Consider the following 22,407-nt stretch of genomic DNA (forward strand, 5'->3'; position numbering starts at 1 on the left):
CCGGAAGCTCTGGACTGTGGAGGCGCACTGGAGGCCTGATGCGTGGGACCGGTACTGGTGGTACCGGGCTGATGACACGCACCTCAGGGCGAGTGCGGGGAGGAGGCACAGGACGTACTGGACTGTGGAAGCGCACTGGAGGTCTGATGCGTAGTGCCGGCACTGGTGGTACCGGGCTGGGGACACGCACCTCAGGGCGAGTGCGGAGAGGAGGCACAGGCCTTACTGGACTCTGGATGCGCACTGGAGATCTGGAGTGTAGAGCTGGCACAATGCGTCCTGGCTGGATGCTCACTTGAGGACGCACAGGACGCACTGGGCTGTGCAGACGCACCAGAGACACAGTACGCAGAGCCGGTGCAGGATATCCTGGTCCAAGGAGGTATACTGGAGACCAGGAGCGCTGAGCCGGCACCATCCGTCCTGGCTGGATGCCCATTCTAGCCCGGCAAATGCGAGGAGCTGGAATAGAGCGCACCGGGCTATGAATGCGAACTGGAGACACCGTGCGCATCACTGCGTAACACGGTGTCTGACCAGTCACACGCTCCCCACGGTAAGCACGAGGAGTTGGCTCAGGTCTCCAACCAGACTCAGCCAATCTCCTCGTGTGCCCTCCCTCCAAAAATGATTGGGGCTGCCTCTCGGGCTTCCGTGTTAACCGTGTCCCCTCGTATCGTCGCCGTTCCTCCTGCGCTATCTCCACCTGCTTCCATGGCAAGGTCTTGTCCCCTGCCATTACCTCCTCCCAGGTCCAGGATGTCCTCCACTCATCTTTCTCCCGGGCCCAGGATGTCAACTCCTGATTAACATGCTGCTTGGTCCTTTTGTGGTGGGTTCTTCTGTCACGTTCGTCGTATGAATCGGACCAAGGCGCAGCGTTGTATGCGTACATTCTATATTTATTAAAAGAATGAACACTGAACAAACTAACAAAACAACAAAACGAACCGTGAAGCTAATATGAATAGTGCAGACAGGCAACTAAACATAGAACAAGATCCCACAACAGAAAGTGGGAAACAGGGCTGCCTAAATATGATCCCTAATCAGAGACAACGATAAACAGCTGTCTCTGATTGGGAACCATATCAGGCCAACATAGAAATACAAAACCCCTAGACGTACAACAACCCTAGACATACAAAACTCTAGACATACAAAACCCTAGACATACAACACTAGTCACACCCTGACCTAACCACAATACACTGCTCAAAAAAAGGGAACAATAACACATCCTAGATCTGAATGAATCTAAAATTCTTAATAAATACTTTTTTCTTTACATAGTTGAATGTGCTGACAACAAAATCACACAAAAATTATCAATGGAAATCAAATTTATCAACCCATGGAGGTCTGGATTTGGAGTCACACTCAAAATTAAAGTGGAAAACCACACTACAGGCTGATCCAACTTTGATGTAAAGTCCTTAAAACAAGTCAAAATGAGGCTCAGTAGTGTGTGTGGCCTCCACGTGCCTGTATGACCTCCCTACAACGCCTGGGCATGCTCCTGATGAGGTGGCGGATGGTCTCCTTGAGGATGTCTCCCCAGACCTGGACTAAAGCATCCCGCCAACCGCCTGGACAGCTCTGTGGTGGCAAGTGCGTTTGGTGGATGGAGTTCCGACGACATCGGTGTCCCGGATGTGCTCATTGATCACGTCTGCGGGACACGCGGCGCATCCATAGCATCAATGCCTTCCTCTTGCAGGAACTGCTGACACAAACTCCAGCCACATGAGGTCTAGCAATGTCTTGCATTAGGAGGAACCCAGCGGCCACCGCGAACCAGCATATGGTTCTCACAAGGGGTCTGAGATTCATCGTCGGCTACTATGGCAGTCAGCTACCTCTGGGGCACATGGAGGACTGTGCGCCCCCCAGAAATGCCCCCCACCCCATGACTGACCCGCCGCCACCGTCATAGCTGGAGGATTTGCAGGCAGCAGAACGTTCTCCACTGCCGTCTCCAGACTCTGTCACGTCTGTCACATGTGGTCAGTTGAACTCTGCTTCATCTGTGAAGAGCACAGGGCGCCAGTGGCAAATTGCAATCTTGGTGTTTCCTGGCAAATTCAACGTCTGCACGCGTGTTGGCGTGTAAGCACACACCCACCTGTGGACGTCGGCCCTCATACCCACCCCATGAGTCTGTTCTGACCGTTTGAGCCAGACACATGCACATTTGTGGCCTGCTGGAGTCATTTTGCAGGCTCTGGCAGTGCACCTCCTTGCACAAAGGCGGAGGGTAGCGGCCTGCTGCTGGGTTGTTGCCCTCCTACGGCCTCCTCCACGTCCTCCTGATAGTACTGCCTGTCTCCTGGTAGCGCCTACATGCTCTGGACACTACGTTGACAGACACAGCAAACCTTCTTGCCACAGCTCGCATTGATGTGCCATCCTGGATGAGCTGCACTACCTGAGCCACTTGTGTGGGTTGTAGACTCCGTCTCATGCTACCCACTAGAGTGAAAGCACCGCCAGCATTCAAGTGACCAAAACATCAGCCAGGAAGCAAGGAACTGAGATGTGTCTGTGGTCACCACCTGCAGAACCACTTCTTTATTGGGGGTGTCTTGCTAATTGCCTATAATTTCCACCTGTTGTCTATTCCATTTGCACAACAACAATGCTCGAATGTTTTGTCAAGTCAGCTGTTGCTTCCTAAGTGGACAGTTTGATTTCACAGAAGTGTGATTGACTTGGAGTTACATTGTGTTGTTTAAGTGTTCCCTTTATTTTTTTGAGCAGTGTATATAGAAAACAGAGATATCTAAGGTCAGGGCGTGACATACATTCATGATTTTTTACTCCAAACGGAAGGTGGTTCATGTGCAAATTATATGATTACTGTGAGAGTAGTTTCTACAAATGTACCAAAGGCTCTCTCTCACCCTCTCCCTGTTTTTTGTAACAAACCGCCATGTTGTGTCAGTCTGCTAGAGACCTGTTTTGAATATATTAAGTGTGTCAGTTAAGTGTGTAAGTGTGTTACCATTTTAGTTAGCTTGTAAATAAATAATTAAACCAATTTGTGCAGTACTGAATCATAAGTATGGCTCAGGTTTTTGCAGATACACGAGGTTATGACTGTTCAGAATGATGATATGATACGAGGTTATGATTAATAGGTTGACTGTTTATGGATGTGATAGGTAAAGACTTTAGAGTTTAATTCGGGAGATGGTAACTTTTTAAAGAAATGCTCTCGTGGTGCCCCAAATCCTAATGAGTTAATTGTTACATGATTCATTTAAATCGGGTCACAATTAAACATAGTTAGTTGATTCGATAAGTAACAGTCATCAGAGTAATGAAAGTAAAGTCACGACAATGAGTAAAACCTCCACTACAACAGGGAGGGAAAATCTAAATCCTTCTTTAACTGCCTTAAATATCATTTTAAAATGTAATTTGGCACCAAGGTGTCCATTGACATGTTATGGGGAAGAATATTCAGTTCAGGAAGCTGTAGCCTGACATTTCGAGACAACTGGTGAACTTCAAACTTTATACTTTACAAGACAGTTACATTTGATAGTGATAGACTCTACTTAAATTAAATTCTGTTATTAATGTGATACCACAAGTGTGTGTTAAAATGAGTTAGAGAGACAAGTTTATGTCAAACTTTTACAATGTGATTTGCGGAGAATTTTTATCTGAATAACTGGTTTTTTTCTTCAAAATATGTTATACAGAGATTGTGCTTTTGAAAAGTTTTTGAACTCATCCAACTCTGACTATGTAGTGAGAGCGAGAGAGAGCGAGAGAGAGTGAGAAACAGAGATGCTCAGATGAAAAACAGCCTCACACCCCACACCATGCTTATCATTTCTCTGCTGCTTATTTTCATTTCATCTTCGTGAAAGAGAGAACTGTATTTCACTCCAGAAGAAAAGTCAGACGCTAGCAATAGGAAATGCCTAGCATCTCAAGCGTGAGATAAGACAGTGTGTGTGTGTGTGTGTGTGTGTGTGTGTGTGTGTGTGTGTTGTGTGTGTGTGTGTTGTGTGTGTGTGTGTGTGTGTTGTGTGGTGTGTGTGTGTTGTGTGTGTGTGTGTGTGTGTGTGTGTGGTGTGTGTGTGTGTGTTGTTGCGTGTGCTCGTGTGGTTGTGCTGGTGTGCCTGTGCTCGTGTGTCTGTGCCTGTGTGTGACCACAGCGTGTTGGCGACTGCGTGTGTGGATAATGTGTGTTTTGGCTTTGGCCTCCTTTCGTTAGGCCTTGAGGAGTCCGTAGGGAAGGCCTATGACAGCTGGTTTCCCAGGGAGTTGTGATAAAGAGTGATACGATATACAGATGTCTGCCTGTTGACGTTTCTGTCATCCTCTACAGAGGAGCATATAGTCCCCACAGACCAGGTCTATTTACAAAACAGGTGCTGTGAGGAACTGAAATGGGCAGGATGGAAGATAGAGAGAGGAAAAGAGAGCAAGAGAGAGAGAGAGAGAGATAAAGAAACTTTAAGTGGGTGAAAGGGGAGAGAGATCAGAATAAGGAGGCAACAAGAGAGGCTAAGAACTAGAAAACTCACAATATGACAGCCTGGCTTATTTTTCCTTCTATGTTTCCAATCTTCTTTTTTTCAATCTGCTCTGTCGTGGAAAATTGCAAGATTATGTTATAGTGCTTGGAAGATTATATTATAATCTTTGTATTGCATTAGAATGGTTGTTTTATTCGACAGAATAGAGGATTCTGTCGACTATTGTGTGTGTGTGTGTGTTCCACTGAGGATGGGCCTCTATGAGATAGCACTGACAGAGGAGATTTACGATGTCTTTGGGTAATAAAGCCTAAAGAGCATTCCAGATAGTAAAGCTAATGTTTTTGTGCTATACCGTACCAGGGTAAGACGGGTTCCAGTTTGGAGTGGGAGGGGGCCAGACACTGGTCTTTACAATGAGAACTGTTGACACAGCAGTAACTGTCTGCTATGTTTTATAGATATCTTTCATACAGATCTTAACCTTTGTGAACTGTTCCTAAGATCTGTGGTTTGCCATGTAAGTTGAGAGGGGTGTATCTTGGCTATAAAATATATTTGTATTCTTCTGTAGGGACTCTCAGAATTCATTATAGACACTGAATTGATCTGAGAGTCAAAGGGCTATTGTAAAGCTCATATTATTAAAGATGAAGTTTAAGTATAACTCTGACTGGTGTGTGGTTTGTAACTCTCCTCATTTGATAATACAGGAAATTGCCACGACAGTTCTTAGTGTTTTCTTTCTCTTGCTGTGTACTGCATGTCTTAAAGTCATGGGTTTCAGCGTGGGAAAGAAATAACATTTTACCCAAACCAAACCTCATTCTTTATTTGTATGTATGATCCAAATGCTATTTCTGGGCCGTGAAAGTGGATTATCTTTTCTGAGTGATTTCTCTCCCTCTCTTAGCTACATTCTCGCTGCTCGCTTGTGCGCTCGCTCAGCCACATCGGAATCAATGGCCTCATCTCCTGAAAGCTCTGAGTGGTCAGAGCGTGAGCCGCTTTGACCCGAGTTAACCCAATAACCACCAACTCCATGTCTCCTCCAGGTCCATCGTACTGTACGGCACCTTCCACTCCAACAAACCAACATGACTGGCAAAGATGCACACTGCATACATTGGTGCTTCCTTTAAAGGTTGCGTCGCACTGCAGCTCAGCTTGCGGGCTGCCGCAGAATTCTATGACACATTATTTAAGTGTCAGCCATTGTTGCCATTAATGCTATTTAGTACTAGTTTGACCATCTGAGGGTGTCTTTGAGAAGCATTTGACTGTTTTTAATATTGGCTGTACTAGAGAATTTTAATATAGCTGAATTTAGCTGAAAGAAAAACGAAAAAACAAAAACCTCAGGGTTTCCGTTAGGAAAATATGGCACTGTACAACGTGACCGGCTGGGAGTAGTGACTGTGAGTGAAGAGCAAAATAATCCTAACATTTCCACACCCTAATTCTCGGCCAAACAACACCCAAACGGAGATTCAGTGAAAATGAAATTGAATTGATTTATCAAGACCAGTCCCCATTCCTTTCTCAGAGCAGCGCGAAACGGTGCTGCAATAGTTCACCACACGCGGGTAGGCTATTGCTTCAAATCCTGTTATAACAATTGGATGACTTTGCGTGTTCCAGTAAGCAACAATTTGTTGCCTTCATTAGCCTAATTTATTCCAGTATTTATGTAATTCAGTGATATTTATTCACATAGTCATTCATTATGGATCCATCCAGATGTGGTTATGGAAACAATGCATTTGGTGGACTCGGTAAGAGTCTATTGTCCTGCTGATAGCCCATCAGTTGAAGAAACTTGAGTGGACTTACGGAAAGGCACTGTAAGACATTTTATACACATTATATATATATATAATATAATTTTTTTCAGAACATTGTTCTCTTGTTTTGTACTGTTCTGCAGTTTCGACCCAATGATTAGTCTGACAAACAAAGACCTGTATGTCCAGATTAGTGAAGATCATAATCAACAAATTTCCAATAGATGGTATGGTGGGCTACTTAATCCAAACGAGTTTGGAATAGCCTACGTTGACGATTACATGGCATGCATGCATGCTTTAATATAGTCATACAGACAATGCATTCTATACAAATGTAATAAACACTGATAGTAGAAATACCCATAACCCAATAACAAGTACTTTCATCATTTTAGGGCAGTGACAAACATAGTACTGTATCCAATCACCCAGTAATGGTAGTGGTATGCCCTGTAAACAGTCACTGTTAGGAGGCGTAAAACAGTGTTTCATGAAATGATACAGTTTTTCATGAAGTCAGTTAGGGGTCAGTTAGACGCTCTTCTGCTGTGAAGGGCCTTATTTTCAGTGCGGTAAGAGCATGTGACTCAGTAAAAATGCAATGTGTTGTTTTGTAATTATTTATATTTGTATATTTTAGTACAAAAGCGTGAATTGTTTCTTGTCTCTAAGGAACATAAGCTGCTTCAGGGTTCTCTTTCTTTCATGGTTAAAGGATTTAGTCTGTAGTAGTAGTATACAGTATGTTCGTTTATGAGAGTTTTTATACATATGGACTTGATATTGTAAACAACAATTAGCCAAAATATTGCTTCTAACAACCTTGGTTTTTGTGCAGGGTTGGAAAGAATACAATATAATATATATGTATGTATTTGTTTGCCTCTCTCTGTGACAATAAATATTCTAGATCATGTGAGATGTACGGTATCTATTTTTGTTTTTAACTTTTACGGGATCAGTGTGTCTCCGCCCTAAGACGGTTGAGCTAACATGTGCTAATGTGATTAGCATGACGTTTTAAGTAACACGAACATTTCCCAGGACATAGACATATCTGATATGGTCAAAAAGCTTCACTTCTTGTTAATCTAACTGCACTGTCCAATTTACAGTAGCTATTACAGAAGAATACCATGCTATTGTTTGAGGAGAGTGCACAGTTATGAACTTGAAAATGTATTAATAAACCAATTAGGCACATTTGGGCTGTCTTGATACACATTTTAAACAGAAATGCAATGGTTCATTGGATCAGTCTAAAACTTTGCACATACTCTGCTGCCATCTAGTGGCCAACATCTAAATTGCGCTTAGATTCCTGAGTCATATATTGGCCGTTCTCTTGCAATTCAAAGATGATGGAACAACAAAAACTGAAAAACCCAGTTTTTTTCTTTGGATTATCTTTTACCAGATCTAATGTGTTATATTCTCCTACATTAATTTCACATTTACACAAACTTCAAAGCATTTCCGTTCAAATGGTATCAAGAATATGCATATCCTTGCTTCAGGTCCTGAGCTACAGGCAGTTAGATTTGGGTATGTCATTTTAGGAGAAAATTTAAAAAAAGGGGCCGATCCTTAAGAGGTGTTAATCAATAACACTGTATTTGTGTAGCTTTGAACTGAAGTAGTACTGTTTTGTTGTGTGGCATCATGATTTTAGAAAGGAAAATTACTTGAGATATTCATAGGCGTGTTTCCTTGACAGTGAGGGATGGTTATCTCTCTTTACTGTTTTGTGTGATTAAATGAATGGTCAGACAACTACCACTGACTCTAATTAACTCAACACATCACAAGCAGTCACTTTATCTCCTCTCTCCAGCCGCCTGATTGGCTCAATAGCAAAATTATCTTTTGGCTACCATTGGCTCATTAGTGTTTTACAGCATCGTTTTTTTCCTGCCTGAGTGGCTGGATCACAGTTAGGGAAATTGCTTCTTTCCCATGGCTATGTGTGTAGCCTCAGCATGTATGCTCTTTATAAACCTTACAGACAGGTTAACTTGCTCGCGCACACACAAACACAGACAATTTGTTACTGGTGGAGCCCTAGGCCTGGGGCCAGAGCGTTGTCATTACACTTCATGGGAAGAGAGGGGTATCCTGAGTTGATACAGGGGAGGGAGGCAGGAGGTTCTACACACAACGGACAGCTGGTATCAGCTGAGTGGTTGGGTCATAGGCGAGGTCCCGCAGGGCGGGAGGAGTGGAACGGAAGTCCCTTGTGGATGGAAGGTCTACATTTGGAAAGTGTGTAGAGGGGCTCAGATGATCAACATCTAGGTTTCAGGATTTAGTGAGTGCAGAACAACAACAACACCCTATGTAACAATTTTATTTTGATTAGCATTCACACAGATATTAGCATTGCAATGTATTGTATGAATTGCTCACAAGTCACAACCTTTATTAATCAGTAATCTATTCAGCAAGGCACTCTAAATACCAGGGGCACAACTTTCACTGGGGAATGGGGACATGTCCCCCCCACATTCTGAAATTGCATTTTTGTCCCCCCCAGTTTAATCATTGGAATGTGATACAAAACGCGGCAACGGTGTGCTTTATGACCACGCGGACGCCTCCGAACGGTCGGGTAGGCTGTTTGGAGTGTTTATCCTACTGATTTTAGGACCACCCGGACACCACAGAGCGGTCTGACAGGCTGTGTGAAGGCAAAGCTTCTGGTGAGGCTGGCTGGACCAGCATGGGAGAGTTGAGCTTATTTCAGTGCTTATATGTTGCGCTCGTTCACCGAGTTGTAAAAGGAAGCAGAACCGAAACTGAATACTCTTTAGTTGACTGATGTAGCTGGCAAGGTAACTGCTTTTTAATTAACAGAAAATTACTATGGCTATTATTACTATTTAACAGAAGTTTTTTATGGACATTTTTTGTAGCCTTTGTTTTGTCACATTCAGAAGCAAATGAACTTGACAAGCATTCCCCACTTGATTTACCATTAGAGAGAGAGCTGGCCAAAAGTTGGCTAACATTAGCTATTATTTTTGCCTCAAACTAGACCTGAATAAAAACAATGAATCCATCGACCAAAGGATTGAAGATTGATATTCTGACAATTTTTCAATGTAATGTGAGTTGTATTAGTCAGCATGTCAATGTAGTGTTACCGATCTGTTAGTCTCCCTAGCTAATTCCCTACTTTTCACACTGACACAGTAATAAACAGCTCTACGGTTACAGGCTTCTCTGTCATGGTGCACAGTAGACGTCTGTGCGTGACTGATTTCTTCATCCTGCTCACTCCCGCACCTTCTAGCTTTCTTACTAGCTTTCTGTCCGACTCCCACCCCCTACCGCAAGAACTGGTCTCAAACCAAATCATTTAAGAATGATCATTTAACTGAAGTCCCTCAATATTATTTTAGCCGTATGTTACGCAGCTCACTTGCCAGCCATGGTCCCAGCTATTTTTCGCCCTATAGGCAATTTCAAATACGCAAAAATAAGAATAGGTTAAATTGCCAGAGATGATCACATGGCCCTTACATTGTATTACTTGGCTATATCAGTATTCAGACCCTTTACTATGAGACTCGAAATTGAGCTCAGGTGCATCCTGTTCCCATTGATCATCCTTGACATGGTTCTACAACTTGATTGGAGTCCACCTGTGGTAAATTCAATTGATTGGACATAATTTGGAAAGGCACACACCTGTCTATATAAGGTCCCACAGTTGACACTGCATGTCAGAGCAAAAACTAAGCCATGAGGTCGAAGGAATTGTCTGTAGAGCACCGAGACAGGATTGTGTCCAGGCACAGATCTGGGGGAAGGGTACCAAACAATTTCTGCACCATTGAAGGTCCCCAAGAACACAGTGGCCTCCATCATTCTTAAATGGAAGAAGATTGGAACCAACCAAGACTCTTCCCGAGAGCTGGCCACCCAGCCAAACTGAGCAATCAGAGGAAAAGAGCCTTGGTCAGGGAGATGACCAAGAACCCAATGGTCACACTGACAGAGCTCTAAAGTTCCTTTTTCTCTGCAGCACTCCACCAATCAGGCCTTTCTGGTAGAGTGGCCAGACGGAAGCCACAACTCAGTAAAAGGCACATGACAGTTTGCCAAAAGGCACCTAAAGGACTCTCAGACCATGAGAAATAAGATTCTCTGGTCTCATGAAACCAAGATTGAACTCTTTGAACTGAATGCCAAGCGTCACGTCTGGAGGAAACCTGGCACCATCCCTACGGATGGTGGTGGCAGCATCATTCTGTGGGGATGTTTTTCAGCTGCAGGGACTGGGAGATTTGTCAGGATTGAGGCAAAGATGAACGGAGCAAAGTACAGAGAGATCCTTGATGATACCTGCTCCAGAGTGCTCAGGACCTCAGACTGGGGTGAAGGTTCACCTTTCAACAGGACAACGACCCTGAGCACACAGCCAAGACAACGCAGGAGTGGCTTTGGGACAAGTCTTTGAATATCCTTGAGTGGCCCAGCCAAAGCCCGGAATTGAATCCGATCGAACATCTCTAGAGAGACCTGAAAATAGCTGCGCAGCGATGTTCCCCATCCAACTTGACAGAGCTTGAGAGGATCCATAGAGAAGAATGGGAGAAACTCCTCAAATACAGGTGTGCCAAGTTGGTAGCTTCACACCCAAGACGTACCAAGGTTGCAATCGCTGCCAAAGGTGCTTCAACAAAGTACTGAGTAAAGGGTCTGAATACTTATGTAAATGTGATTTCATTTTTCTTCTTTATACCTTTGCACACATTTCTAAAAGCCTGTTTTTGCTTTGTCATTATGGGGTATTGTGTGTAATCCATTTTAGAATAGGTCTGTAATGTAACAAAATGTGGAAAAAGTCAAGGGGTGTAAATATTTTTAGAATGCTCTGTAGAAAGCAGAAAGAGGACTGTATGAAAATAATCTGTAAGACAAGACAAATATTTTCATGCTAAAGTCGTCTGTCTGACCGCCACGCCCACGTGCAGCATGAAAAATGCAGACCGCTCCACAATTATCTCTGTCGGGACCCGCAGGTCCCAATGCGTCCCACGGGAATCTAGCCCTCTAGTGCAGTCAGTACACAATGCGTATTATGTCTTATGAGGATCAGATGGTGTCATGACTGTCCTGTGAGGTTCAGAATGGGTCAGATCAGTTTGGTGGGGAATTACAGTAACCAGTAACCACAGAGGGGGGGGGGGAGATGCCAGATGGTTGACAATTCAAACCCTGTTGTAATTTACAGCAGAAGAAGACTCTTTCTTCCCCTCCAGTATGAACAAAAGGAATGTCTTTGTTAAAACTTCTTATGGCTGGGAGGCGCTATTTTCACGTTCGGATGAAAAGCGTGCCCAGAGTAATAATACTAGAACAATATTCCTAAAATAAGAATTTGGTGAATGGTCAGTGGGGAGCTATAGAAAACTAATGTCATATTGGTTTATATTTTGTGATGTCATAAAACTGGTATAAAGGAAATACTGTAACTTGGAAAGTACAGTGGTTCCTCCTTTAAAAGGTGCACCTTGCGGGCTGCCGCAGCATTTTGTGGCACGTAATTTCATCATGTGGCACGTAATTTCATCATCTGAGTAAATTCAGACCTTTTCGCTCTCGGAGTGCACACTGGACATTCGGGCCGAGGAGTAGGGTTGATTTGAACGTCCTGGCCTTACAACGGCAGTCAAGCACCCAAGCTAACGTTGGCTTAAAGTTGGCTAGCTTGATAGCTACTTCCAGACACAAATGAAACCACTCTGACCACTTTACTCGCCCTAGCAGAGCTGGTTAGGCAGTTTTTGTGTTAACCAGAACATTGGTGACTGTAACTGTGCTGCTGGAAACAATTTAATTACGTTTTTTTGCCAACGTTTACTGACACCGGCCATATTCAACGGGTGTTAAGTGCTCGTAAATTCATCATTCTGCACTCTGGTACACTCAGAAGAGAGTGCTCTGAAATTGGAGTAGATAGCCAGAGCAAATTTACGAAAGCACCCGAATGTCCATTGAGAAGGCACAACGACTATACCATTTAGCTAAGCTAAGAATGACAGGAACAATCAAGTCAATAAACGTTGGGTAGTTAGATAGCCTATACATAATATAGTGTCAAGTTTGATGTATAACTACTAACGTTAGGTAGATAGCTAACATAACGGTACATACTGCTGTAATGATACGCTATGTGGTTTGTAAGGACAGTGTAGTTAACATATTGTCAGCCAACATAACGTGTAAGGTAACTTATTTGATAAGTCATTACTTTATTACGTTGAGTAGCAAGCTACCGCGAGAACGCGCTCTAACAACTCTGCGGCTTGAGCATGCTTTTGGTACACAGTCGATAGCACGCTGGACTTCGGGGAAGAAGGTTGAGGGTTCGAAACCTGCTGCCTGCTTGTTTCATTTGAAGTTGTGCACAATTATCAGTTTATTATTTGGTATATATTGCCCATTCATTGTCAGTTAGAGACAGTAGTGCTTTGGGACCCAAAAGCATAATCAGTGCTCTAACTCCCCCTTGGTCGTTAGGGCAAATCTGGTCTATGATAGGACGGGGGTTTTTCACAACAAGCTCGGCTAATAGACTATTCTTTAGTAAAGGTTGAATAGTCTATTGTTCAGCTATTAGCCCCCCTCCCCAACTTGCAAAGAATGGATGTATTTTTGTTGAGAGCAAAACTTTTTTATTTTCAATCAAAAATATTTATTCTGAAAGCAACTTTATTTTCAATCAAAAATAATTGTTCTAAAAGCAAAAACGAGGTTTCAAAGTAAAAAAAATGTTGTTTTGTAATAGAGTGCAAAACTTCATGCATTTTATTCCCCAAAAATATTTTGAGAACAAGAATTGTATTTGAAAACTAAACTCTCTCGTCCACATTGACACAAATCATAAATTGATAAGGTACTAAGATGTTTTGGTAGACCGTGGGGTGTTGGGGTGAGCGTGCAGAGATTGACACAGAGACAGGGAGGTTTTAGTCCGCAAAAACAACCATACTATGACAGAAAATAAACATAACAAAGAAAATCACTTAAGTTCGGCTCGGTCCTTCTTCTCTACTTTTGCTCAGTGTCGGTCTCTCCCCGTTCTCTCTCACGTGTGCCACAGTGCTCCTTTTATTTGGCCTCCACGACTGGTTGGCACTTTCCCCTAAATTCCTCTACTTGGAGCTGTCCGTGTCGGGGTGCCCAGCTCCCGTATTCCCAGCAGAGGGAGCCAACGTCGCTTCACGTACCTCCCCTCTATTACCATCCCCCGGGGTAGACCTCCTGGGATACCACAATGTATAATGTCTCCATCAAATCTAAATAGTTATTTAAACTTTGTTATTCTTACTTATTCGTAGAATTTTTTTAAATGATGTATGAAATTAGAGTTGTTCTTCATCAACTGGTAATACATAAATAATGAAGCAGGTTAATAGGTTAAACATTTCACTTAAAATTCCCCCCCCAAAATTTCAAGATAAAACATTGTCATCTTTTCAAGGAAGGTAAGTATATTATTTTGTATGCATATTGCATATGTCCCATCAACTAATGAACAACCACAATACCAGTCTGGTGTTAAACCTTCTGTGCTGTATTGACGTATCCTGAAAACATCTGCTGCTTTAGATTGAACGGTCATATCTCAGTTATTGTTTTCAAATCTACAAAGAATAAGCTATTTTCTTTACTTTCGGAGTGTGAGCTGATCAATGGGTCGAAAATGTAGATATTGCCAGATGCTCACTGTCCGAGGAACAGGCCATGGACGCTTTATTGCTGGCAAAAGTGTCCATAACCAGAGGTAATTGAACTGTTCTGTGCTTTTTTACTCTATTCCTCTCTACCTGTCTTGTTGTACATGGAACCTGTCTCACATGCACAGTTTGGAGGAAGAAGGATACCTTGACCTGTCGAATTCTATCCACCTCTTCTGTGTGGGATATGTGTTCCTACCTCGTCTGCGGGCAGATCTGCAGCATTTCACAGAGTTGGAATAATCACCCTTTAAGAGCAGAGGCAAACCTGACACCTCACCAGCTGTGGCATATCAGAATGCTCCAAACACCTGTGTACATTTTTATTTTTGCCTTAGCACTACACAGCTGATTCAAATGATCAAATCATCAAGCTTCAAGTGGTATTTATGTCTAATAATGACAGTACTATATCACAGGCATTGGTAAACTAAGGGATCCATTTGTACAACACTGTAGATATATATATTATATTGTTTGTCCGCATGTGTCTGTTTTTCAGCGTAAAGTACTCTGTAGCCACTTAGTGTGGACACCAGGTGAGACCACACACACACAATAACAGTCTCTGTCCTTCACTTCATCCCTCTCCCCCTTCTCCCTAAATCCTCTAGGTTATATCAGCTGTGTTGGTGAACCCCTCCCACATCTGAACTGGCTGACACAGAGGGCACAACATGATTATAGGTGAGAGGCCACTTGGTCGGTTCAACAGGAAGTATTATTAAAGAGATGCTTTACATTGAAATACAGATAGAGATGTAGTAGTCCCAGAGTTAATGATCCAAGGTCAGTTTTGCATTTCACCTCCTGATGATTACGATGACTGACCGTTTTAGAATTTAAAAAATCAAGGCCTAATCATGCTCTCTCTATCCATCTGTCTCTCGTCTGCAGGTATGTTTTGACGTGAGAGAGGATGCCAGTCCCGTCATCGACACCTCACCCGCTCTTAAGATAACCTTCGGGCCATGGCTAGTTAGGAGACATTGCTAAAGACACTGTAATTGTGATGAACTGAGAGAATATTTGGGTAAAAGTGTAATTCATTAATCATATGCTGTCTGCCTCTGTTCTTAACTCTTTCCCTTTCCGTCTTCTACACCTCTCTCCCCACCTCATCTTTCTTCCTCGTTTTATAATGCACACCATATGTGCATGGAAGTACAGATTGAACTCGTATTTATAATAATTATATTGCATGTATTTATAACACCTGGATAATTAACTTCTTTCATTAAAGCGTTTCACTGCTTGAAATTAAGTATCTCTGTAAGGGGTGTGAACTGGCGGCAGAGAAGTCAGACGCAGGAGAGAAATAACTGTGTTTCCAACGGCGCAGTTTATTAACAAAACACACCGGAAAACGGACTAATAAAATAAATGGGTACATATCCCAACGCACACCAGGACAGACGTGCACAAGCACTTACAATAAACAATCACCGACAAGGACATGAGGGGGAACAGAGGGTTAAATACACAACATGTAATTGATGGGATTGGAACCAGGTGTGACGGAAGACAAGACAAAACCAAAGGAAAATGAAAAGAGGATCAGCGATGGCCGAACGCCGCCCGAACAAGGAGCGGGACCAACTTCGTCGGAAGTCGTGACAATCTCATTGAAATACTATCGTGTGTCCTCAGATTAATGCAGATGAATGGAGTTAGATATGCATAGGTTTACTTACAGCCTTTACTTAAATCATGTTTCTAATCTATTGCATAGTTACAATGTGTAATCATTGATGTCCCAGGAGCAGGAGTGTATAATTGTAATACATACATGCAGACACAGCATCATTCAAAGAATGTAGTTTGATACACCTGGTATTGGATATGTATTGGATATGACTGAAAAAGAATGTCTCACAGAGTCATACCTGAAGCGCACCTTTGTTTGCCAAGGAAGAGTACATGATCAGTGAATATATTCAATGTACAGGCTACAATGTGGGGATCTCATGCGGGGTAATAACTACAGTACATGTATACAGGACTTGCATCCTTGGCACAATAAAGTTATTATATTCTACTCTATCCATAGGCTTCATTAATGCCATTCAGACTTGAAGTTGATACAACAACTATGATAGCTGAGGTTCATAGATTGGTATGAATATTAGTTCAGAACCTAACGTTTTAGGGTCCATACACAGATCGGCTACATACTGTAGCTAGCTACACATCCATAGGCATACAGTTATTTTTATCCTCCACTACACAATAAGCAAGTAACTAGTTAGCTAGCTATGTTACTTGCAAGGCAAGCTTGCACAATTGTACATTGTGTTTGCAGTAAATGCTTTAGCTAGCTAGATTCTTTACATCCACAGTTTCCCAAGACGACAGCCTGGTTTGCTGGTTTTCTCAGGAGTCCCTAAAACATTAAACAACATGAATTACAATGTCATACTCATGTCATAACACCAGCTAGCTAACTGGCTAATGTTAGCTAGTCAGCTAACTTGCTAAATAGCGAATTTCATAAATTCACTTTATGACAAAAAAATATGCACAATTGTTTGTCTCTACATAAACTAAGATATTCCTCTCAATTGTAAATGTTTTGCTTGACTCGTTATGACGTTAGAATTACTTACATTTGCTTTCACCGTAATGTTTTGTCAGCCATCTTTGCTGAAGAAAGTCACCAGGGACGGGTGGCTCGCATCAAATGCGTCATTGGAATCACTCGATATGATTGGTCATATAAAAACCTTGGGACCCAAATGCATAATGAGTGCTCTAACTCCCCCGTGTGGTGGTCTGGAGCAATGAAGCCGTGATGCTGGGTACTTCTAAGTCCCGCGGTGTAAGCTTGCAACTTTTAAAGGAGGAACCACAGTATATCCTATTTATCTGTCAAGTTTCCATGCACTACGTTGCATATAATGTGAACAATGATGAAAATAGTTTTGTTAAGATAGGAATGTGATTAACTTCTTGGAACTATAGGGGGTGCTGTTCCGCATTAGCATATTTTGGTCTCCAAATTAAACTGCCTCGTGCTAAATTCTTGATCGTACAATATGCATATTATTGTTATTATTGGATAGAAAACACTTTCTAGTTTCTATAGCCGTTGGAATTTTGTCTCTGAGTGGTACAGAACAATATCTACAGCACTTTTCATGACAGGGGTCAGATTTCAGAAATTTTTACCCCTGATCTGGAGTCTGTTTTTAAGGRGACAGTGAATGCTATGAAGAAACCGACACTGCCTACGTCTTCCTCTGGGTGTCTGTACGTCATCACGTTTTGAATGGAATCGATTGCACAATCACAGCCACTATAAATCAACAAAACGTAGAGGTACCTCCCTTTCTCGTCGCGCGCCTGAAGCGTGAAGGACATCGTACTTGCCTCATTCCAAATCGTTGTCTAACCAGCAATATTTCTCCGGTCATGTTTTTASTCGTTATAGTTGTTAAAAACATCATAATGTAGTTAATTTGAACCGTTTTATAGCAATTTATATCCGTTTAGTGCGATTTTGAGGAATTTCTTTGTTGTGCACTCTGAAACTTTGGACACGTTTTGGGGTCCCGTTCGATCGTTAGTGGACATTTCGAAGGACAGAGGACATCTATCGACCAAAAGAAGATTACAACATAGAAAGGATACATTGCCCAAGAATCTGATGGAAGAACAGCTCAAAGTAAGGCAATATTTAATATGATAAATCGTTGTTCTGTCGAAATATTTTAAACGCATATTTCGCCATTTTGTTTTTATCGCGTCACTTGGCGAACCCTGTATTGAAAAGTTAAGGATAATTTTAAAATGTAAGTCAGCGGTTGCATTAAGAACTAATTTGTCTTTCGATTCCTGTCAACCCTGTATTTTTTAGTCAAGTATAGATTAGCTTTCAATTAAACTAGATCACTCTGATAGATGACGTCAGACATTTTGAGGCTTGATTTCCTAGTATTTTCATTGTGTAACCACGGTTTTGTATGGCTAAATATGCACCTTTTCGAACAAACTGTATATGTATGTTGTAAAATGATGTTACAGGAGTGTCATCGGAAGAATTCTGAGAAGGTTAGTGAAAAAATTAATATATTTTGCGGTGATTACGTTATAGCGCTCTTGGCTGGAATCGATGCTCTGGTAACGTTTTCACATGTGGTATGCTAACTTATCGATTTATTGTGTTTTCGCTGTAAAACGCTTAGAAATCTGAAATATTGTCTGGAATCACAAGATCTGGGTCTTTCCATTGCTATGCTTTGTCTATTCTTATGAAATGTTTATTAAGAGTAAATTGGTCATACACGTTGCTCTCTATAGTAATTCTAGTCGTCTTGTGATGGTCGGTGCAATTGTAAACTGTGATTTCTACCTGAAATATGCACTTTTTTCTAACAAAACCTTATCCTTATACCATAATATGTTATCAAGACTGTCATCTGAAGAGGTTTTTTTATAGGTTATTGGCTATCAATATCTTAGTTTGCCGAATTGGTGATAGCTACTGGTGGAGAGAAAAAATGGTGGACAAAGAAATTGTGTATTTTGCTAACGTGTTTAGCCAATAGATTTACATATTTTGTCTCCTGTAAAACATTTAAAAAATCTGAAATGGTGCGTTTATCACAAGATCTGTATCTTTAATCTGGTGTCTTGGACTTGTTGATTTAATGATATTTAGAATGCTACTACTCTACTTTGTGAACGCTATGCTAAGCTATAGCTAATCAGTGATGTGGGGGATGGGGGTGATCCCGGACCCGTGGGGTAGCAGCTCGTTAGAGGTTAAAGGAGTCAGAAAGTAGCCACGCCCGGGTGAGGTCAGAGAGCGTGTCAGCCTGCTGGAAACATCCTTTTCGACCAGAGTGCATAAAAGGACTGTTTAAGAATTTAACGATTGTAGACCAGAACATTGCCAGGCTTGCAAGCTGCGTGTGTAAAGTGGTCTGAATTACTGAACCCTGAATTCATAACACGAGGTGTATGCGAGAAGCTCATCTCCCAGGACATTTACTGGTACAGGTGATAGCTTTGTCCTAAGTAAAAAATCGAGGAAAAGCGAATTTAAGTGATACCATCCTACTACTCTTCAAACCACTCCACCGAAGAGCCAAACAACACTCTTCCGAAGAAGGGCTGTTCCGACAGAGATAAACGTTGAACGCCACTCACACGTAATACATTCATGATTCCTTACTTCAATTGGGCGGCGGTTCCTGTGCAAAGTATATGATTACAGTGAGAATAGTTCTAAAATGTATCAACAATAAGTGTCCTTTTTCTCTCTCTCTCTCTCTCTCTCTCTCTCTCTCTCTCTCTCTCCTCCTCTCTCTCTCTCTCCTCTCTCTCTCTCTCTCTCTCTCTCTCTCGCGCTCTCGTTCTCTCTCCCTCACCCCTCTTCATTTTCTGTGTAACAAGCCGCCAAATTGTGTCAGTCCACTAGGGACCGTTTTCTCATGTATTAAGTGTGTATGTTATCCTGTTTTCTCATTTATTTAGCGAGTAAATAAATAATTAAACCAATTTGTGTAGTACTGAATCATGAGTAAGGCAGGGGTTTTCGCAGATGCATGAGGTTACGACTGTTCAGAATGATGATATGACAGGAGATTAAGATTTATTAAATTGACAGTTTTATGGATGTGATGGGTAAGGACCTTTAGAATTTAATTCGGGAGATGGTAAAGCTTTAAACAACCGCTCTCGTGGTGCCTCAAATTCCTAATGAGTTAATTTTTACATGATTAATTTAATTGTGTAACAATTTAACGTAGTTAGTTGATTCGATAAAGAACAGTCATCAGATTAATGAAAGTAAAGTCACGACAATAGTGCCAGGGGTTCCAGCAGACTCAGACAGCCAGTATTTTCAGTGAATGATACAAAGTTCCATCTTGAATTGATGTGTAGACACAATAGCTACAGGACAGCAGCTTAACCTTAAAATTAGAGTCTGGGATCTGGGAATAATGGTAATTTCAATTATTGAACCATTGATTCTATTCTTGGATAATATAATATATAAATGTACACCAAGGTAATTCTTTGTCATGTAATATCTGAAAATTTAGTTAGGTAGACTATTTTACCTGTATACATGGTTAAAAACTTCTCACTCTCTGTTATGGATGCCATGGTTGCCCTTAGTTTGAAGATGTAATCTGGGGGATAGGTGTTTTATACAATATCCTACTGTGTGTTCTCTTTTTGACTTCCTCTGCATATTTGCAATCAAATGCCAGAGTTTTCTATGTATATGTAGGTAATTCTTTCTAACGTGGCTTTTTTGAAATATATCACGTAGTAGAACAGCATAAGGGTTGCTCTCTACTTTCTCCAGCTCCTTAGCTATCATACTCTAATTCCACTGGGTATTCCACGGTATTCCACACACACGGTTCTCCAGAAAGTGGAGAGCAACCCTTATGCTGTTCTACTACGTGATATCTTTCAAAAAAGCCACGTTAGAAAGAATTACCTACATATACTGACCAGGTCATGTTATAGACAGAAGCCTGCTACATGGCAGACCAATCCAAACTTATCTTTCAGCATGTCCAGCCCACCCATTATCTCAGCCAATCATGGCTAGCGGAAAGGTTCCTCCCTTTTTCCGTGGCTAAACCAACTAGGCTCGTAATTTAACAATTTTATTCGTATTTACAGATGTCATACAAGTTTGTTATTAAGGCACATGAAAGTTCACATGTTCCAGAAGGCATTTCTGCCAAACAAAATGCATTTTGATAAATAAATTAAAAGTTTAAGTTCAAATGGCTCTCCTGTGAAGTAGTGACTATCGACAGACACCTAGTTTCCTGAAACGCGTCACAAATTATTAGGGTGAGGCACATGGGCTAGTAACAGCTTAATACTGTTAGGTTCTAAATTAACAGAGTATAAACTAACGGACAAATAGTCAAAGCTAAAACTACGTGGCTCAAACAGCTGCAAAGACGAAGACATGTTTCCACAAGTACACATATTTATACCCTCCACTGTGCGGAGTCTCCTCCTTTTCTCTAAACACTACATCTTTGTTGCCATGCAGGAAGTTAAGCGATGTAGGTAATAAACTGTTCCTTCTCCCTACATGTGACCTGACCTTGGCCGACATTCCTCACTAATCCACAGCTATCCACCCTTATCAGTGACCGCAACCATGTGATTGCCTTTTCCCTTACTTAGTAATTTTTTTTTTTTTTTGTGATGGCCACTCCAATACCTTGACTTTGTTGTCCTTAAGCCATTTTTCCACAACTTTGGAAGTATGCTTGGGGTCATTGTCAATTTGGAAGACTCATTTGAGACCAAGCTTTAACTTCCTGAGTGATGTCTTGAGATGTTGCTTCAATATATCCACATCATTTTCTTCCTCATGTAGCCATCTATTTTGTGAAGTGCACCAGTCCCTCCTGCAGCAAAACACCCCCACAACATGATGCTGCCACCCCCGTGCTTCACGGTTGGGATGATGTTCTTCAGCTTGCAAGCCTCCCTCTTTTTCTTCCAAACATAACGATGGTCATTATGGTCAAACAGTTATATTTTTGTTTCYTCAGACCAGAGGACATTTCTCCAAAATGTACGATCTTTATCCCCGTATGCAGTTGCAAACCGTAGTCTGGCTTTTCATGGCGGTTTTGGAGCAGTGGCTTCTTCCTTGCCGAGCGACCTTACAGGTTATATCGATATAGGACTTGTTTTACTGTGGATATAGATACTTTTGTACCTGTTTCCTCCAGCATCTTCACAAGGTCCTTTGCTGTTGTTCTGAGATTGATTTGCACTTTTCGCACCAAAGTACGTTCATATCTAGGAGACAGAACGCGTCTCCTTCCTGAGCGGTATGACGGCTATGTGGTCCCATGGACATCATGTGAGTCAATGTGAGGTGTACCTGTGGATGTATTTCAAGGCCTACCTTCAAACTCAGTGCCTCTTTGCTTGACATCATGGGAAAATCAAAAGAAATCAGCCAAGACCTCAGAAAAATTATTGTAGACCTCCACAAGTCTGGTTCATCCTTGGAAGCAATTTCCAAACGCCTGAAGGTACCACGTTAATCTGTACAAACAATAGTACGCAAGTATAAACACCATGGTACCACGCAGCCGTGGTATATTTTGGGACTCAGAATACACTGATGACGGTCCTCCAGAAATTAACACCCTTATGCAAACATTCTGTTTTAAACACATGCACCGTATGAATTAATGCACAAATACGTTTGCACATACTGTGGAACATTCCATCTAACCCATAACACATTAGTCACTACTGCTAGTACACTTATATATATTTATAAATATACTAGAACATGCTCAAGTAAATTTGTCAATTTCCAACAATTCCTTCTCTGGAACAATGATCATGTTCCATGACACCTAGGAAACA

The 22,407-nt window shown here is 41.8% G+C and overlaps 1 long non-coding RNA gene across 1 annotated transcript; it reads left to right on the plus strand.

Annotated features, from left to right (window-relative positions):
- Positions 1–9,000: 9,000 nt before the first annotated feature.
- Positions 9,001–16,022, plus strand: LOC139027997 (uncharacterized). The gene is made up of 3 exons (XR_011480131.1): positions 9,001–9,114; positions 14,646–14,718; positions 14,929–16,022. It is a non-coding gene; the product is annotated as an uncharacterized lncRNA (long non-coding RNA).
- The last annotated feature ends 6,385 nt before the right edge of the window (positions 16,023–22,407 follow it).

This window comes from Salvelinus sp. IW2-2015, linkage group LG7, assembly GCF_002910315.2.
Source record: "Salvelinus sp. IW2-2015 linkage group LG7, ASM291031v2, whole genome shotgun sequence".
In the NCBI taxonomy this organism is placed as follows: domain Eukaryota; kingdom Metazoa; phylum Chordata; class Actinopteri; order Salmoniformes; family Salmonidae; genus Salvelinus; species Salvelinus sp. IW2-2015.